The sequence below is a fragment of the Macaca thibetana genome, chromosome 3, assembly GCF_024542745.1.
Source record: "Macaca thibetana thibetana isolate TM-01 chromosome 3, ASM2454274v1, whole genome shotgun sequence".
In the NCBI taxonomy this organism is placed as follows: domain Eukaryota; kingdom Metazoa; phylum Chordata; class Mammalia; order Primates; family Cercopithecidae; genus Macaca; species Macaca thibetana.
Window position 1 is genome coordinate 107,755,205 of NC_065580.1, and position 18,997 is coordinate 107,774,201.

The 18,997-nt window shown below is 45.7% G+C and overlaps 1 protein-coding gene across 5 annotated transcripts in view; it reads right to left on the reverse strand.

Annotated features, from left to right (window-relative positions):
• Positions 1–18,678, reverse strand: part of ELMO1 (engulfment and cell motility 1) — a 578,919-nt gene extending 560,241 nt beyond the window's left edge. For 3 of the 5 annotated variants that reach the window (XM_050783309.1, XM_050783305.1, XM_050783301.1), the window contains exon 1: positions 18,138–18,678. The gene's annotated coding sequence lies outside the window, so the exon portion shown is untranslated. Of the gene's footprint in view, positions 1–17,952 lie in introns of all 5 variants that reach the window. The other 2 variants (XM_050783306.1, XM_050783302.1) reach the window with 1 other exon arrangement.
• Between the last annotated feature and the right edge of the window lie 319 nt (positions 18,679–18,997).

Below are 18,997 nucleotides of genomic sequence, written 5' to 3' on the forward strand. Positions count from 1 at the left end.
TTCCTGGCCTCAAGTGCTCAAAGAATGAGTTAATGAATGAAGTCCACAAATAGGACTCAGAAAAGGCACTCCTCAGAGGCGATGGGAAGTATAAGAAAGGTCGCCTCTCCCAGACAGACTTTATTTTCTCTGAACAGACAAAAAAACCAAAATCCAGAAATCAAACTGCGGTACTGAAAAACACAGCAAACTTGAAATTTAAGTCTTAATGCAAAGGACAGAAAAGGCTGTGACATTTTTTTTCAGACACAACCTGTTTAAATGAAATGACATTTTTTTTCTACAAAAGCTGAAATCAAGCATCTGTTTCAGATTGTCAGCAAACTTGAAGGGCACAAGAAGCCAGACAGGAACAGTGTGCTCTGTGAGCTCACCGCTGACTCCTAATTCCATCCCTTTCAACCAGCGACAGCCTCTGGCCACAGAATTTTGGAGCAGAGGTTCAAAACTCCTACATCCTCTCACATCTACTGTGTGCCGGCCGAGGCCAAAGAACTCTGCTGTTCGTTGATTATATTTTTTCACTTTATCTTGACAACCACACACTGGCATCATTTCCATCTATACAAGAGGAAACAGAAGCTACAAGAACTTAATAAATTTCCCCCAAGTCACAGAGCAAGTGAGTGGTGATTAATCTCAACCTGGATCTGTGTGGGTCTGGATCCCACAAGGCAGCTCAGGGAAGTCTCTAAGGGAACAAATGGGAGCAAGCCTCGGAACAGGCGCAGAGCCTAACTGAGCACTTTCTAGTGTGGCATAGTTATCTTAATGGACAGCAAGGTCAACATGGCCATCAGAATAGTGTACCTTGGCCAGGTGCAGTGGCTCATTCCAGTAATTCCAGTGCTTTGGGAGGGCCAAAGCAGGAGGCTAACTTGAGGCCAGGAGTTTAAGACCAGCATGGGCAACACAGCAAGACCTCACCTCTTCAGAAAATAAAAAGATTAGCCGGGCATGGTGGTGCGCGTCTATAATCCTAGTTACTCAGGAGGCTGAGGTGAGAGGATGGCCTGAGCCCAGGAGTTCAAGGCTGCAGTGAGTTATGACTATGCCACTGTACTCCAGCCTGGGTGACAGAGCAAGACCATGTCCCTAAAAAATAATAATGATAATTAATTAAAAAAAGAATAATCTAACTTGCACAGGGCTATACTGTTGGCTGGATGATCATAGTATTTCAAAAAGTGGGAATAGATGAGAAGCCTACTAAATTTCTACTTGATGTGTATAAGTGGAAAAGTCCTAGTCCTAGGTCAAGTGAACAAAAGTCTAATCTGAATCATGAAAACAGTCATGGTTCCTCAACCAATCCTCAGACGTGAGAGTCAGTTTACAGTGAGTTTCCACGGGCTCAACTAGAATGAAAGGAAGGCTGGGTCCCTTTGAAATAGGGCCCTGGTACACTGCCAAAAGTGTATTCGTTAATCTTTCTCCCAGCCTTCCCCAAGAAGACCTACGTACAACCTTTTACCAGGGTAACTGCGCATTGGGGAAAAAGGAAAAATCAGACGTTTTGGGAACTAATGGACAATGGCTCTGAATGAACACTGATTCCAGAACACTCAAAACATCACTGTGGCCTCAGTTAGTAGGAACTTATGGGGGCCAGGTGATCTACGAAGTTTCTTTGTTTGTTTTTTTGTTTGTTTTTTGTTTTTTGGTGTTTTTGACACGGAGTTTCACTCTTGTTGCCCAGGCTGGGGTGCAATGGTGCAATCTCGGCTTACCACAGCCTCCGCCTCCCAGGTTCAAGCGATTCTCCTGCCTCAGCCTCCCGAGTATCTGGGATTACAGGCATACGCCACCACGCCTGGATAGTTTTGTATTTTTCGTAGAGATGGGATTTCTCCACGTTGGTCAGGCTGGTCTCGAACTCATGACTTCAGGTGATTTGCCCACCTCGGCCTCCCAAAGTGTTGGGATTACAGGTGTGAGCCACCGCATCTGGCTTGATCTATGAAGTTTTAGTTCAGGTCCACCTCACAGTGGACCCAGTGGGTCCCACACCTCATCCTATGGTCATTTCTTAAGTTCTGGAATGCATAATTGGAATAGGCATGCTTAGCAACTGCCAGGTTCTCCACACTGGGGAAGCAAGGAGTTGTTTGGTTATTGTACTGAAGGAGAAAGGGGAAGTAAAAGGTCTGAGAATGCGGCTCCAAAGGCCTGAATATGCTCCATTTCCAGAGTGAACTGAGAACACTTAAGTTGGGGGTTTACCATGTGTGTGCTACTTGGCTTATAAGAAATGGGCTCAGCTCTGCACTTGAACATCAGGATAAATTGTTCCAGCAATGAAGAGCCAAGACACTATCAAGTTTCCATTGCTAGCTGAAACCCCTGATAGCTGCTAGAAAAATAATATGCAATTATAGCCTAGAAACGTAAATTATCAAGGCCACGGTGCTCTCAGAATGTAATAAATGAAATGTGGGTAACCACACATGTGGTAAAAATCCCAGCCCCCAATGTGTATCACAGATGCCTAGTCACCCACAAGCACTGGGGAGGGAGGAAGGAAGAAACAGACGCTTCAAATTCAACACTGGCCGAACCGTGGATGAAACGATGAAAAGCCAAGAAATCTTTGCTATGTTCTTTCCAGTTATGGTCTTCAAATGTCTATGCCCTGTAGGCTCTTGGGTGACTAGGAGAGAATTATAAGTAGACAAGCAAGTAAGAATACTTCTGCAGAGAGTAATGCAATGACAAAATGTTGGTTTCTTCTTCTGTAATGTTCATTTTATCTAGAGTGGATTTGGGCACAGTGGAATGACACTAAGGCAGTAACTGTTGCCTCCTAGGGTTAGGGCATTGCACGGCCGTGTGCCTCTCCAACACCCAGAGGCTCCTCTATCAGTGACCTTGGGTCTTCAGCAAAATTGGGGACAGCGAGAGTTACATGCCAGACATCCCTAAATAGAGTATCCCCAGGGCCCTTACTCAAAGACGAAGAAACCATTTTAAAGGACTGTGAAAAGGACGCAGCGCTCACATGCATGAAAAATAGTGCTTCTGTCTACAGACATTTACTGAGTACTTCTTATGGGCTCAGCCTGGGAACACCTGCCATGAGCCCTCCAGGCTACTCAGGGAGAAGGACATGAAACAGAGTGTGAAACAGCACAATCAATGCCAGCACAGGGAAGCACTTCATGTGTCCAAGGAGCAAATGCCAGAAGTCACGGAAGGTTCCCAGAGGAGGTGACCATCCACTCATATCATGTGATCCAGGCACTTCACTCACAAAGGAAGCCAGGGGCCTCTCTCTCCCAGCCCACCAAACTGCCGGACACCTCTGGCATGACTTCTCTTTTGCTTGGTGTTTCCCCTTAATATTCATTTCAACCTGATTTCACCTGATTCGGAATTCTGGGGTCTTATGCTCACTTGCAAGGGAAGAATCATGAGCCCACCTTATCCCTCACTGATGGCTTCTGAGCAGTATTTGAAGACGGGCAGTATTTGAAGACCCAGAGAGCAGGGTGCCTCAAGGAAAGCCCCCCAAAAGCGAATTCTTCTGGTGTCCCTGAGTCTTTATGTCTCTGAAAATAATTCCCTATTTTGGCAGTCATGAACTAGTCTCTCCCCTATACATGCCCTGTCTCCTGCTGCAGGGGGCAAAATAAGTAACACCTACAGAGGGGCTTTTCCTCTCCCCTCCTCATCAGGCCAGGCTAACCCACCCCCTCAGAACCCCTGCCTGCCCCCAAATCTCATCTGGGACTTATGGAACAAGATTTTTATTAAACGGTGACAAAGATGAAAAGTAAAATATCAGAGACACACAGAGAGTGAGCCACAGATCTGAGAAAACAGCTGCATATGAAAGGATTAGAAAATAAATGAAAAAAGTAACTCAAAGGATTTAGAATCCATTTCAGGTGCACTGGAAGAAAATCCCCCCGGGATTGGGAGAACAGATCCACGTTCAAACCTGGGCAATAGGAGGTTCTAAGGAGGTTCCATCCTCTTCTAGCTGCCTGATTAGGTGGTACCTTGAGGTTTATAATTTCTTTTTACTCACCACTTTCTAGGATGACGCTTCTTGAAAGAAGAGAAAAGTGAAGTCTGGGACCACGTGCACTTGCATCACCTGAGAGGCTGCTAAAAATGTGGTTTCCTGGGTCCCCAGTGATTCTTAAGCATTCTGAAGTCTGAGAACCACAGAACTAGGTACTTCATCATTCCTAAGTGGTTGCATTACCCATGCTAAATCACTCTTTTAAATTGCTGTTTAAAATTTAAAGAAGACACTAGTGGCTAAATTGATTCTTTTAGAAATGGTTAGATTCTAACAGGAGTGATTGTACAGTCACATTGTGACCAATTTTAAATGATGTAAAATTTACACATTGAAGCCAGAAGGATCTTTTCAAAGCATAAATCTGATCACGTCACTCCCTTGGGTAAAAGTCTTCAGTGACTTCCCTTTGCCCTTTTGATAAAAGCTCAGCCCCATGATCCCGATCAGCCCTCCTCTCCAGTCTAATCCACGGCTGGAGTGCTCCCTGCCTCAGGCACTCTGCTCCCCAGTTCCTGCAACATCCAAGGTCAGCCTTTTACACAGCCTTCACGTGCTAGTTGTCTGTACCCAGTAACATTCTTTCACCCTCCTCCCTGACCTCCCTGACTACATTAATCTCCCTGTTGTAGGCTCCCCCGGCATCAGTAACTTCCCCCTTCAACAGCCCTTAGCAGAGTTCAAACATCACACTTATTCGTGTGATCCTTTGATCAATGCATACTTCCTCCTCTAGTGTGTAAGCAGCCCAGCTGTTGTTGAAATCAACAACAGGCCTACTTTTCTCTCGGAAGGAGGCTCACCATTGTTTACGTATCACCTAGTACACCACACGGTACACAGCAGGTGCTCAATAAATACCTGTGAATTAACAAATGAATATTTCCGTTTGGTCCAAGTGCCGAGGTGTTTACAACTAATTGATCATAACCAGTTACGGATTTCTTTGTTCCTTCTCCACTACCACTGCTTCACTTGACTAGCCTTGAAAAAGCAAAAGGAGAAAAATAAAGACTATTTCTGAATCAAATGCTGGAACAAATTCAGGCACACAGTAGCAATTAAGAATTTAAAATACTCTGATCCCTTTCCTGAAAGGTAAAGGCAGCAGTCTCTCCCTAGCCAAGGATTAAAGTCCTATGGTGGTTTCCCTCCCCCTGCATATGATCCAATACTCTTCAAAGCACTTATCACTTCTAATGGATGGACCAAACTATTCCTAATACAACTTCTGGGTTTCGAAAAGGTGAAACTCAACATTAAAACTACTGTTATGCCATTTCTCTGGGCCTTGCTTTGATCTAGTCATGAAAAATTGTCTTAAAGATATATGTTGAGATAAAAACAAATCCGAGAATTTTCACAACTTCTTGTATTTTCAGACACCCTCATCTGCCCGTCTTATCATTCCCAGGTCCAGACGCCGAGTCTCAGACTGTTTCATTACACACTTGCACATGCTAGAATTGTTAGCAACACATTTGAAAAGATTCAACATGGCCCTAAACCAGTTGACAATAATTAGATGACAACGCTTGTGACTGTGGGAGGTTGTCTCACTGGGTATATAAAGGAATCTCTATTATGCGCTCTTCTCTCTACCACCCTCAGGCAGTCAGCCACAGCTGGGGTAATGCTTTGCTGCCCCGATCGCGCTCTTTTACGTGCTCCTGAGGCAGCAAATTGTTCACCATCCTTCACCAAGTAGCTCAACTCAACATAATGATCCAGCGTAACAGGTTCAACCGAGGCAAAAGTGACGAAAACTTGGCAGCAGGGGTATGTACCATATGGTATGCTGCAGAAAAGAGGGTATGGTTTTGAGTCTATGTGAAGTTGGGCAGCCAGCTTCCCAGACACCTGAATTCCCTCATCTGTAAAATGGGTACATGTTTGAAATCACTTTTAAGCTGCTAGATATTTTGGTATGAACATAACTCTCCAGTGAGTTACTGTAGATCGTATTTCATTACCTAAGTCTTCTTATGGGTCTTTAAACATGTATTTACCACTGGATTCTATTTCAAGGTACACACCAATCCTGATATATAGAAAAGAGGCGTTGCTACACAGTGGACACTCTAGCTGCTGAATAACCCATGTTTACCACTCTCCTAGGTAAAAGAAAGTGACCAGAATTTTTTCACACTGAAGACTGTGTATTTGTCAGGTCCAATAAAGATTTACATACAGTCATTAGACAAGTGATTTTCATGACTATAGTAATGGAAGTCAAGGTGGAGACCAAAAGACATCATTTTCAAAGCACTAATTTGGAGAAGCAGTTTCTGTTTGGCACATGGCTGTCTGACACCCCTACTTCTATCCAGGGCATTTTAGTGTCTAGATTAAGGTTTCTCTCTTTTTCAACCCACTCCTTAAAAGCTGTTACTAAGTGACTGTTTAATGGGTACATGAGCTACTGCTTAATGAGCTGGTGTGCCTGTAAGCTAGTTGCTGCCTTCCTGAAGAAGCAGTAAGTGGAAAAAGCACCCAAACAAACCGACCATAGCCAGAGAGAATGATTGGAAATGGAAGCAGGTGGCTTCTACTTAGGTGGCCATAAAATGAATTGTCCGATCCAGGGCACTTTGAAAGTGAAAGCTGGTGTAATTGAATGTGCTGGGACAATGGGGCCACACTGGGTCTATACACTTGGGACTACAGACATTCTTCTTTTATTTTTCCACTTTTATCCCCAGGATAATTTTTAATCTGGTTGGCAGCTTGATCATCTGGCTCAGATTAAAGAAGAAAATGTAACACTTTACAACCACCCATCTGCCAATGAACATTTCAGCAGTCCCCTACTTGGTGGAAGGTTCCTAATGATTCAAAAAGGGACATTTCCAAAACACTATTGGACCCATTGACCCTCTTTTACACGTAACATAATCATATGAAACCCAGTTCAACTGAATGAAAGTCCTGCCAATTGCTCCTTCACTGTTACTCCAGTGACATGGGGTTTCTCCCAGGGCCCCTGTGCACACTTGGACAAATGCAAACAGCCCCAAAAGCTGGAATCAAGAAAAGGGAAAGAGCTCCAGTGGAGCCATCTCCATTCTCTCCCCTCAAAGTAAAAAAAAAAATTAATAATACAATAAAACAGTAAAATCTCAGGTTAGCTCAAATTGAACTGGACATATATCTATTTAGAAGAGCTTTCGCTTGAGAACCCTAAATTGCTAACTTGAGTCATTACATCAGTTATTTTAATTCACAGTCAATCATAACTCATCCCAGTCTGTATTTTAACAGTTGGTACTTCTCCTGTACTGGTTTAAGTTTCATTTTTATTTAACAAATAGTAATCATTCATATGTATGAGGTACGATTGGATGTATTGATACATGCATACCTAAGGAATGATAAAATCAGGCAAATTAACATATCTATCACTTCAAATATTTAGCATTCCTTTGTGGTGGGAACATTTAAAATCCCCTCTTTTAGCTGTTTTGAAATATATAATATATAATTATTAACTATTGCCACCATGTTGTGTAATAAAATCACCAGAACTTATTCCTCCTGTCTAACTGAAACTGTCTATCTGGCTTTGACCAACATCTCTTCTTTCCCTGCCAACCCCAACTTTCTTCTTGTTTTCTTGAAGAAAAGACATATTAAGCAAACTAATTCTAGTCAAGACTTTAGGAGGAGTTACCTAGGTCACTTGAAGAAAATTAAACACAAAATGCATGTTTTTATATGATTTTAGCAAGATAGTTTAATAAAGAACCTGACTAGAAACTACTGAATCAGTAATAATAACCTCAATAATAATAGCAAACCCAACCCAATGCCTTTAGGGTACGCTACTTTACAATCATGATTGCATTTAATCATCTCAGCTACTCGAAGAGGTAGGGACTTACATTACCTATATTTGAAAGATGTGAAAACGAGGCCAAGAAAGGTCACTAACTTACCTGAAGTCACCCAGCTGTGTACTCAACAGGAGATCTGAACCCTCCATTAATAAGTGTGTGCTTATGTCGCTTTAAACCACAAAGACTCCTTTTCCTTTTTCCCAAATCCAATCAGTTAGCAAATCATTTAATTTTGTCATCAGTATCTACAGGCAAACACGGTGTGTGCAGGCCTGCCCTCCTTTCCCTCTGCTCAGACTCTGGCTGGCACCCGCTGAGGGGCTCAGGCTGGAAGGTGGGGGCTGGGCAACCTGTCTCCAAGTTTCATTGGCACAGCAAGCACACTGCTTTGTTTATTTATTCATCTGACCAAGACCATGTATTTACTTAGGCAGGCCTAGCAGGAGCTCCCATCTTTTCTCTGCCCCTCCCTCCAGCTGTATCATCTAATCTATCCTCCAGGTTGCTGTCACTGGAATCCCACTGCATCTTTTCCTTGCCTAAAACCCTTCGGCTTTCATTTCTGCTCAATCCAAATGCCCAGCTCCTGGGATTGCTGATGTAAAGCCCCTTCCAGACTGTCCTCCACCACCCTGATTGCTATATTCACTGGACGTATCATATTCTTTCTTTTAATACTCAGCTTTCCAGATCTTTCTCAAAAGTCACTTCATTTGTGAACACCTACCTCTGTGATCTGCAATCACGGTAAACATACCTTTAGCATACTGTTATGACCGTCTCTTAACAGATCTGCCTCTGTTACAGCCCTCCCTACCCCTTCTCCACATATGGAGTGCCCAGGCTACAGCATACAAATTGGCTGTAGCAAGCAAAATGGCTGTAGACTGACTGAATGACTGAATGAAGCATTATGATCAGGGCTATAAGCCCAGCAATAGTTTGGCTTGAAAATATTTATATACGTTTCAAGGATAAGCCCAACATCTGTTTTTAAAATATATTACAATTAAAAAATAAAGCTTTACTGTGCTTCTCTCATAAAAACCCAAGCAAATGTTTCTCAAAAACCTTCAGCTGGAGAATGGACAGTAATTGAGAAAGTAGTTCTAATGAGTCAAAGTCGCTTCCTGGCAGTGCAGTAAGCCTAGAGATGATGGAAACATATTCATTCCTTGACAAAATGCTTAATTTCATGTGATTTGTGCTGACTTACTATAAAAGTGATAGCACTGGAGAAAACAGGATTTAGCAGCTGATATAATCGTTTCTTTGCTTCTAAAGGCCTTTCATTATTAGGAGAGCTGCATGGGTGTATGTGTGGCGTGTGTGTGTGTCTTTCTCTCTCACACATATGTACAGCACATTTATTATTTAATATATCAAATAATCAGTCCCATTCCCCCAAACCAAAATTTTTGAGTAGTGGTCACTTCCCAGAGTGGTCCACAATGGGAATAAGTGAGGCACAGGTCCACTATAAAGAAATCTAGGGGGCAGGCACAGTGGCTCACGTCTGTAATCACAACACTTTGGGAGGCCAAGGCAGGCCAATCACAAGGTCAGGAGTTTGAGACCAGCCTGGCCAATATAGTGAAACGCCGTCTCTACTAAAAATACAGAAATTAGCCGGGCGTGGTGGCAGGCACCTGTAGTCCTAGCTACTCAGGAGGCTGAGGCAGGAGAATCACTTGAACCCAGGAGGTGGAGGTTACAGTGAGCCGAGACCATGCCACTGCACTCCAGCCTGGACAACAGAGGGAGACTCTATCTTAAAAAAAAAAAAAAAGAGGCTGGGCGCAGCAGCTCACGCCTGTAATCCCAGCACTTTGGGAGGGAGAGGCGGGCGGATCACGAGGTCAGGAGATCGAGACCAGACTGACCAACATGGTGAAACCCTGTCTCTATTAAAAATACAAAAATTAGCCAGGCATGGTGGTGGGCACCTGCAATCCCAGCTACTCAGGAGGCTGAGGCAGGAAAATCGCTTGAACTCAGGAGGCAGAGGTTGCAGAAAGCTAAGATCGCGCCACTGCACTCCAGCCTAGGCGACAGAGCGAGACTCTATCTCAAAAAAAATCTAGGAATCTGTGCGGTGGGGCGAGTTGGAGGGTGGACAGGAGTCAAGTAAAAACCAGCCTGACTGAGTGTTATTGGAATTCACTCCTCACTTGACCAAAAATGAGCAATCTGACCAAACTCCTCCACTAGCTCTACCTCCCAAGCCACATGCTTTCTGAGGGCCAAGGGTAAAGTCAGCTGTGGTTATGCATTTGGGATAAAGAGGCCAAAAACAGAAAAAAAATTATTTTGAAATGGATTACTCTTCAAAATTAAGGGTAATTGTGTGTAGCAGCCTGGAAAATACAGCTCATCTAGCTCTGCCACTGAACCCCACAGCACAAAACTCTTGTGCTCTAAGTGCAATTCTGAACTGGAAAAAAAAAAAAAAAAAGGCACAAAGAGCGGAAGGAAGGGTGGAGGGTTGCTATAGGGCTAGCTAGTCATAGCTAGTCTATAACCCAGCAATATTTCTATGGCACTTAAGCCACTCGATGGTATTCTGGACTACGATAGCAGCCAAGCAGAGAAGGTAAATAAAAGGCTGACAGATAATTACATAAGAAAATTAACGTGGCAAGATTAGGACAGAAATCTAATGGACAAAGTGGGAAAGGACTTCGCATAAAGCAGTACCTTGAAGGCTTCTCCCTGACCTGCTGCAATGTCCTGGTCACACTAATGGAATATCAATATCTGTTACTATCCAACTAGTCAAGGTGGATTTGACAAGCAAAGGAGGAGGCACTGAACTCACTTAACTCATTCCCACACAGACATTTCCTTTGTCTTGTGACAAAGGCCTCTGAACAAGCCAAGCTGAGCTTTGCTACCTACCTTCCTCATTTCATTTATCTTACTGCCATTATGTAAAGTCAAGACAGTAACCAGTGGTCAGAATTCAAAACCTTGTTAAGAAACTGAGACAAAAACTCACTAGTTACAGTGTTTTTCAGTCACAGGTACTAGGAAGAAACATACATGCAAACGAAACTTGAAAAACATTTGGATTAGAGAAACAATTGCAATATAGGAGGGAAGAGAGCTAGAAAGGAAACTTGGAGAGCTGGAGGAAAGAAATGAACATAAAGAGTGAGCCCTCTCATTTGTTAATACACCACCTTAGACTCTAAGGAATAGCCAGTAAGTAGAAAAGCAGGGCACTTATAACTGCTGTTGAAAGTCTGGACTATCTGATAACACACAACTGGTCTCACTAACTCAGGAAGACAAACCAGCGGTTCTCAGCCTGGGGACAGGAGAGTTGATAGGACAATCTGCAATACCTGGAGACATCTGGGGTTGTCACAAATGAGTAATGCTACTAGCATTAGTGAACAGCAACCAGGGAAGACAGTAAACATTCGACAGTACACAGGACAGCCCTTACAACAAGGGATCATCCAGCCCGCAATGTCAACAGCACTGAGGCTGACACTGCCTGAAATAATGGGTTAGTAAAATGGCCAACAGCCTACAAGTAGAAAAATAACTGTACAAGTAGCCTCAGCCTCGCCCAAAGGAGAAACCATCCCAGTCAAAGGACTCCAGTCTCTGGTTTCCTTAGTTAGTATGAATCCATCAACAAGAGAATTAGCAAAAGTTATGATAAGCTAGAAAACACTGTCAAGTATATTTCTCTTCCAATTGGTTCCTTCCCAGGTGGTTCCATGCTTTTGCCTTCACCATGACTCATCCAGAGAGGAATAATGTTGGCTGAAGAACAGATGCCCATTCTTCTTGGCAAATACTGTTCTCATTTTTTATTAATAAATTGCCTTCTGGCTCATACGCTTCAATATCATGAAGTCGGTTGATGGGCATACTGTCCCTGAGAGAAGAATCCATTGACTCTCAAAATTAAGGTCAACTTTAGAATGAGATACCCAAAGAGAGGGATTGACTCTGAAGAACTAGGACTCAGTGGCAGCAGAGACATCCCTGGATACCATGGCAACCCAGGGCACATCCGTGTGCAGGATATACAGGAGTGAAGAGCCTCTCAGGATGCCACTGAAGCATAGCTCCACATGGGATCCCGGCCTCAGAGGCTGGCAAGTCCAGGGAACCAACAAAAGAAGGAACTAACCAGCGCAGACATCACGGTGCAGCAGAAAGAAACGACACAGTAAAATGAGTCAGAAAAAATGGGTTTAAGGCTCAGATGCACTCTCTAAGTATCCTTGTGACATTTCATTCTTCCAAGCCACATCTGTAAAATGGGATAACAATACTATTCTGATTGTTCCCCATCATTTCCAAAACAGCATCCCCAGAGGAAGGTATGTCAGGGCACAGAGAAACATGTCGCATTGATCCTGTGACTCCAACTCCACCAAGAGAATGCTTTATAGGGCTTACCTGATTATCATTCCCTTAAACCACCGTTCCTTATGCAGAGTACAACCCACTGAACACATCGCAGTCCTATAGTCTAGCAAGTTGTGCCTTTCCAGTGTTTTCTACTGATGAAAGTTTTGTTTCCTACCTTAACTGTTAGAACTAAAGCAGTCAAAACTGTAGCCTCAATTCCTAAAATTGAAGTTCCAATAATAAATCTGTTCAGATTCTGGAAATCAGTGTTTGTGGGGGCCTGGAACACTGAGAATCATCTCCTTCTATTTATACATGTGACTAATTTCTCGACTCAGCACTATGCCAGTTTGTTACTGTAGTTAATTCTGTTTGATGAGCTAGCATTTCTTCTCCCACACATAGTCCTATCTGATACTTAACTGTTCATCCCACCTCAGGCCAGTGACCAAATTCTGCTCATACCATACCTGCACTTATATTGCAACAGGTTAGAAAACATAGCACTAATACACAAGTAGTTAATGTAATCAGGAATCCCGATATGGCTTTGCAGACTTTAGTTCTGGCTAATATGGATAAGTTCCAATTGTTAACACTCAGAAAACCCAAATTATCCAGGGAACTGAGCATTGCAACCAGTGTGTGCACTGTACATACAGGCTGGCTTTCCTGAACCTAAAAACGCTGTGCTGGCATACTGGAAGGCTTTCGTGGCCACACACATGGTCCTGAGAGCCACACCCTGTGGAATGACTGTCCTTCATGATCCTTTTATTGTGGGCAGTGAAGAAGTTCTCAGACTTTTTTTATTTTTAAGACATGGGGTTACCCACCTCTTAACTCTTTGTCACCCAACCTGGAGCACTGTGGTGCGATCACAGCTCACTGCAGCCTCAGACTCCTGGACTCAAGCCACTCTCTTGCCTCAGCCTATCAAGTAGCTGGGACTACAGGTGCATGCCATCGTACTCAGCTAATTTTTTAACTTTCTGAGAGATGTGGTCTTGCTATGTTGCCCAGGCTGAGTTGTCAGCCTTTGACTTTCTTCTTTCAACAGCCAATCCAAGCCCAGGTCAGCTAAAATGCTTCATCTAATCATGCATCCCAGCAGTGTGGCTGCCACCAGAAGAGATTACAACTGTCTTCGTAATTAGAATCATTCATATGGGGAACACTAAATGTAAAATGTGAAAGAAGTTGAGCAGAGTAAATTTCCAAAGACCTCAAAAGTTCTAACCTAAAACTTGGTGAGAAAAGGGGATATCCTGTCGATTTTATTCTAAGCAAGGTTAAAGAGTTATTGCAAAGGGAGCTACTGCCTCTCTGCATCACAAAAGTGAAAAGCATGTCACTTGAGTTTCTAGTTCCTCCAAGATGGCAGCATCAGGGCCTAGCACACTGGCAAGTTCTACAAATAGTAGCATTTTTAAAAGTTAAGTCAACAGCTGACAGAACTGCATCTGGTTCAACATTTGGAAATAGCATCTCTTGCAGGGGGATTAAACCAACAGTATTTTGTTAATAGGAGATCGCTAAGTATTTCTTAAAAGGATAGCCCTCTAGAACATCTTCATCAGAATCCCTGGCAAGTTAGTTAAAGATGTAGTTTTCCCCAGAATTATTGAAACAGACTTTAAAAATCGTTACCCACATTGAGCAATACTTCGACATGAAGACTGGGTGTCTGTTTTATGAAATTCTGTTTTCCACACCACTTTTCTCTTTCATGTTTTAAACTGCTGGTCTTGGCCTACTAAAGTGATACCATGATCCACTCATGGGTTACAACCCTAAGCTTAAAAAATACTTCTCTGTTTGATTAGAAGGAACCAGAACTAGAGTTGCACAATTAGTAGCAAACACTCCAGGCTTTGTGATGCAGAGAAGGTTTATTAATCCACCACATTTTCCAAATTCAGTAGAATGTCTTATAAACCAAATTATCTACTTGGATGGTTTCAGGCACCAAAAAGCGTTTACCAGCTTGAGCTACAAACCTTAATGGTATCCACTGTCTTAGATCTAGAAGGGAAATGTTACCTCCATAGGAACGATCACCTTTAACCCTTGAGCATTAGGCAAGATGATGAAGTAAGCAAAGTGTGTGATCAGGTGAGCTCCTTGCCTCACCCCCAGCCACATCCTCTGGCAAAGACTTCAAAGCCCTTTCCCCACCCTCCCCACCCACTCACACCAAACACCCAAAGGGGGTAAATTACTTTGAAACACTCAAGTATTACCTTCTTTTCAATACAGTAATTTAGTAAATGTTCAAGACTTAGCTGCACCTGCAGAAGACCTTCATGTTTTCTCACTTTCATTTTTCTTCTCCTAGGCATTTCTCATCTCCCCTGCATCTGCCACACAGTCTCCCTTACAGCCTCCTGTCTTCACTTCCATATCCTAGGAGAGCAGAATGGGATACAGTAGATGCCTCTGACTTCAATCCCCTTACAATAATGCCCTTCTTCCTAGGCGAAAGCAACACAGACTTCTTTAAAAGACCTTCTCCAAGGAGAGTGATGAAACACCAGATCTGGAATGGTTATGTGGGGTTTTTTTGTTTTGTTTGTTTTTGTTTTTGTGTTTTTTTTTTTTTTGTTTTTTTTTGTTTTTTTTTTTTGAGACAGAGTCTTGCTCTGTCGCCCAGGCTGGAGTGCAGTGGCAAGATCTGGGCTCACTGCAAGCTCCGCCTCCAGGGTTCACACCATTCTCCTGCCTCAGCCTCCCGAGTAGCTGGGACTACAGGCACCCGACACCAGGCCCGGCTAATTTTTTGTATTTTGCTTAGTAGAGACGGGGTTTCACCGTGTTAGCCAGGATGGTCTTAATCTCAATCCACCCGCCTCGGCCTCCCAAAGTGCTGGGATTACAGGCGTGAGCCACCACGCCCAGCTGGTTATGTGTTATTAAGTGTACTGGTTGTGTAATCTCTCAAGGAATCACCCCTCTGTTCCTTTCTTCAGGCTGAAAAGGGGAGGAGTCTACTCGAGGCAGAACAGGGTCTAAAAGAAGAGTGGCTTGGCATGGGGGAAAGGACGGGGGAAAAAACAAAAGCCCATTACCTGGGCTTCTCACTTGCACTAATGCTGCAACATTTTCCTGGTATATTTCCCTGGTGGATCTCTCCCAATATAGCCACCTCTCCTTTAGTCAGTCTACAAACACTTATTGAGCACTGAAGTCATGCTAAGAATCCATCTAAGTTCTGGAGCTGTAAACAAGACAAGGTAATCACTACCCTCATTGAACTTCTGCTCTAACAGGGAGAGAGACAATACTCAAATACACAAATGACTGTATAATGCCAGGGAGTAAAAGGTACTAAGACAAAAAACTGAGTAACATAAGAGGCCCAGGGAATGTCTGGCTGCTATTTTATATGGGGTAGCCAGGGAAGGCCCCCTATAAGCTGACAGCTGGGCAGACACCTGAAGGAAGCAGGGGAAGTCAGTCATCTGGACATGTGGGAGAAAAGCTCCTCCTGTAATTTCATGGGCAAAGGCCCTAGGGAGAGAACTCAGTGAAAAAGAAGAATGTGAGACGGTGAGGGTGCCTGCAGTTACCAAGGACAGTAAGCATGGCCATCACTAGAACTGTCCATCTTCTTGCCCAATGACTGCTCCAGGCCCTGAGTTTCCCCAGACTCCCATCCGGGTCTGCCTCCCAGCCGGGTCTGCCTCCCAGCCTGCCCTGCCTCCCAGCCTGCCCCTCCCTGATACCTACCATACTTCTTGTTCTCCAGTTCAGTACCCTCCTGACACAACCCCTCCCCAAGAGTCACAGCAGTCCAGGTCATTTCCTCACAATTTACCAACCTAATAAAAACAAACAAACAAAACAGAGTAGAAAAAAGGCAGCATCCACATTTAACCACAGCCTTCCAGAGATAGGAAATGTACAACAGTAAAGAGTAAAGCTTCAAAAGGTCAGCTATAAGAAAAATTAAAAGTATGCGATGTGTCTGCAGGGGATCTGGCCTCCTAACTTGCCATTATTTTCCCCCAGATCTATAAATCGGGGGACAATAATCCTTGAAACAACCTTGGAAAGTAGGCATGGAGGTGAGATAATGTGAGAACCCAGAGGAGAACCTGAGAACCCAGAGATAATATGGGGCCAGAGGAGACAACAATAACAGCTGCTGCCAGTCTTTGCAATCTCAAAGTGATTCTGAGAAGGATTATATCCCTCTATGTCCCAAAATTGGTCGCAGGGTTTTGGTATGTAAATACAGGTCATTAATTATCTTTATAGAAGCAAAAAAGAAACACTCAGATATTCTTCCATAGCCTCATCCCCAAGGCACCGGCCGCGCCCAACAGGGAGCCTCCGCCTCTGGAGGCCCCATCCCCTGCCTTAGGTTATCTAAAATCTTAACCATAACGAATTAGGCCCGAATCATTCACGGCCAACGCAGCTGGGAAGCCCATGATCCAGCGCGAGGGGCATCCCAAATACGTTCACTGGGTCTCGGGGGCCGTCCAGGGGCTCTCAGAGCTGGGTCACTACCTGGGACCAAGCCTGAGTCTGGTCCTTTGGGTCAAGGCAGGTCTCGTCCCGCCTCCAACTTCAAATCGCCCCCTAGGCTGGAGAGGGTCACTGGGCGGGTAGTTCCTGGCTGTGCGGTAACACTTACACACACACACCGACAACACCCCCCCACACCGACAACACCCACCCCCCCCCCCACACACACCGATGACACACCACACACACATACATACGCGCGCACACACACGCGCGCGCGCACACACATACATACACACACACACACACACACACACACGCCACCTCGCGCGCGCTCGCGGCACAGCACCGACTTCCCAATCCCAAACACACGCGCGCACCCCCGGGACAGCTGAGTTCTGTATTTCCTCTTCCTCAAAGAGACTCCGGCGATCGCGGTTGCCACTCTCCGCTCCGATTCCCGGGCCCCCGGCATGCCGCCGCCCCCTTCTCTGAAGGCGCGCCCGGTGCATCCCCTCTCCGAAGCTGAGATTTCCACGAAGCTCCACAAAACCCCCCGCCGCCTCTCCCGGTCTCGGCGGAGACCCCGGTGTGTCCCTGGGAGGAGAGTATTTACAACCAGAGCCTCCGGGGCTCCCGGCTGCCCAGACCGCCCTCTCCGGCCCTCCTGGCCCCCATCCCTCTGGCCCATCACCGCCTCCTCCCACGAGCGCACTCGCCGGGGGATTCCCTCCCATCCCTGAGTGCAGGAGAAGACGCAGAGTCCAAGCCGCCAGCCGCTTCTCTGGCTCTATAGGAATCTTGACTCCAAGGTCCCAGCCCCACATCCCCCTTCCCCAACAACCTCGCGCCAGCGTCGCAACCCTCCGGCGCCCCCCTCCCGCAGACCCTGGTCGAAACGTCTCGGCGGGCTCCCGGGCCCCGGGCCCTGCGCTTCATCCCCGGGCGCTGCACCTCCAGCGCCCCCTCCCTCCGCTCCCACTCCCACTCCCGCCATCCCCCGAGCTCAGACTTCCCCAATTGCAGAGCGCCCCGACGCGCCCACAGCTTTCACCCTGCCGAGCGCGGCGGCCACCCCCGCCGGAGCCGCGGCGCCCCCAGGGAGGATACAAAAGTGTCTCCGCGGCTCCCGGAGTCCCCCGGAGCAGTACGGCTCCTCCCGGCCCCAGTCCCGGCCCCCTCCCCTGCCGCGCCGAGGTCAGGAAGTCGGGGCGCGGCGCCAGCCCAGGAAACTTTACGAACCTGCTTGGGGTCGCAGGACAGCAGCGGCAAGGGTTCCCGGCGATCAGAGCTGCGGCGACCTGCCACCATTGAAGGGGAACTGGAGGCTCTGTCGCCCAGCGTGGGGCCGCGGCGGCGTGGGTGGCTCTACCTCTATCCTGTGCCCATCCTCGCCCGCTCCCGCTCGCCCCAGCACACGCACTTACACTCTGGGTCGGCCGGCTGCTGCACCGCCGGCTGCCGCTGCTCTCACTTCCTCTTCCTTCCTCCTGCTGGCCAGAGACACATTTTGCATCTGCAAGGCATCCGGAGATCAGCCGCGAACTCTCCTCCCGAGCGGACGCTGCGGAGTTGCAGCCGCCGCCCCTGGCACCTGCGCCAGGACACTCGTGGTCTGCGCGTTCGCCTTGCGCCCGCACCCTGGTCCCTGCCCACTGCACTTTGCCTAGGGGAATGCCCACGACTTTTTAAAGTCCCCCTACTTATAAAGACAGAAATGTCAAACACCATGCATGCCTCAAATCTGCTATAAATAATATGTGTGCAGAGCATGACTTCGATGAGCTCACACACGGCGTTTGGAGGCACTAATTAACTCCGTCACCCTCATAGCGCCACCTCCGGGAGGCCAAAAGCGAGTAGAATCTTTTCACATCTTTTTTTCATTTTTGGCAACCGGTTCCGGATATTAAGGGGAAACTTCGGTGGGCTGTTTGAACGCTACTTTAAGACGTGTTTGTTTTGACGCTGTGCCTCTACCCTGGGACAGAGTGGCAAAAATAACAAAACATTTCCTCCCTCTCAGTCGACATCTATGTATTTACTAACCCTGCAATTGAAGCTACAAGATGTATTTCTAACCAATTAAGCCAGGGACTTCCTAATTTTGCATAACTTTGCATAAGGCAAGACGTTCTACCCCTAATTTGGTATTTAGAATAAATTACTTAATTCATGCAACCTACTTAAATCATTTTCAAAACAGAAATCAAAAACGTTAACTCTCAGCCTAGCTGGCAGGAGGGAAGAGGGTTGCAGGCGAAACACCTGTCCTCCCCCAATTCAG